Source organism: Amphimedon queenslandica, unplaced genomic scaffold (assembly GCF_000090795.2).
Source record: "Amphimedon queenslandica unplaced genomic scaffold, v1.1 AMPQUscaffold_13026, whole genome shotgun sequence".
Classification (NCBI taxonomy): Eukaryota; Metazoa; Porifera; class Demospongiae; order Haplosclerida; family Niphatidae; genus Amphimedon; species Amphimedon queenslandica.
Genome location: NW_003546738.1, coordinates 16,074 through 17,780, shown reverse-complemented (window position 1 = coordinate 17,780; position 1,707 = coordinate 16,074). Strand labels below are relative to the sequence as shown.

Genomic DNA, 1,707 nt, shown 5'->3' with positions numbered 1-1,707 from the left:
CAAAATTACACATACATGTACATGTAGCACAATAGTGTTTTATGCATATGAAGAAGTAAAAAATAACTGAAGGAGTAAGAATAGCATTTGTAACCTAGAAAGTCAACAAGAACAATTGTTAGTGAATTACAAAGTTATTTGACATAAATCTCATAAAAGCCAACAGGACTGTCTTCATTACTTGTCCCTTCATTTCCACACACCCTCAGCTCAATATAGTCAGCAGTGGTAGTGTTACCATAGTCTCTGTGAAACCATGGGATACCAGGAACATTGCAACAAGCTGATTCAAGAGAACCGCAACCTTGACCATCCCAGAGTGGATCAGATGTGAAAAATTTATTAGCTTTACTGGTAGGATTACCAGACTCACAGAAATAATTATTACCAACAAGTCGTTGAGGTTGGTTACAGCTGCAGTGGTTACGGTCATAAGTATCACTCCGTCCACTTATAAAAGTCCAGACATGTTGACGAGGAGATCCACGAGTGATACTAACGCCATCAACATAAGGAGAATTGATATTACCACTCACTCTTGCATCTGATGAATGATATTGATATCCTGTTACTCTGCCACATATCTGAGAATAACTGATACCATTAGATGGGAACTGAACTGATACACAGCTACCTCTGCGTGTTACTCGTCTACCACAAGCTCTAACTCTTCCTGACTGGTACAGTCTAAACCCAGAAGGACAGTTCTTTGTAGCATCAGTCATATCCAGATGTGCTAGTCTTGTCCATGCTCCTACTGAACTACACAATGTTCCCATATTACAGTATGTAGAATATGTTCCAGTAGGTCCTGCCAGTATATAATAACCTGATGGACTGTTAGGTTGTTGTTCATGTATTTGCTTACAAGAGGTAGGTAAAGCAGTTGATTCATTGTGTAGTACTAATAGTTCTTGTGCTATTAGTAGTATATCATCAGCCACTCCAGCAGTAGAGGTACTGGTGTCTTGTAGATTAGAGAGAGTATTGACAATGTTAATGAGCTATTGTGCAGAATCTCTTGTAGTTTCACATTCACTACTGCTAGCATCAGTTGCAGTATTAGTACACTCAACATTATTACCAGTAGCATACACTACAGTAACAATGCCCAGTATAATTATTAATAATATCAATATGAGACAGAGTAATACTGTCATACAAAGCTGTGGTTTACTCCAAGATGACTGCCTTTGTGTAGCATTTGCTATATCTTCAGAAGGTGGTGGAAGAGGCTGCTGGTGTCCTTTGTTAGAAATTTCTGGAAGCTCATAGACATTTTCATTTTCCTGCTTTCCCTGCATTGGTAAGTAGCCATCACTATCTTGAGTTTGATGGAACTGATTATTCATCTTGACTAGATAGAGGTAATTTGAAGTAATACAGAACTGGCAACTACTGCCTTTTTATAAAGACAGGAAATATCAAAAACATGTTTGTCAGTTAAATTGATGATAACAAGACCAAGTTGATTTTAACTTCGATAATTATAAATCAAACTAGCTTATTGAAAGTAGCAAATGGGTTTTGCTTAATTGTCACCAATTTTGTGGAAACAAAACTAGAGAAACCAAATCATTGAAATAGGATAGTCTTGCAATTTATGATTAGTTCCCTATTCTGTTTCCTTTTATCTCTTGCCCTGTAAAAGTCCTAATTTAGCCTTGTGTACATTCTACACAAGATGCCAAGCTAGAGTGCTCTTGT

At 37.3% G+C, this 1,707-nt stretch overlaps 1 protein-coding gene across 1 annotated transcript in view; it reads left to right on the top strand.

The window, feature by feature from the left end:
- The window catches only part of LOC100639454 (serine-rich adhesin for platelets-like), a 30,904-nt gene that overhangs the window by 21,543 nt on the left and 7,654 nt on the right, over positions 1 to 1,707 (top strand). The window lies entirely within an intron of this gene.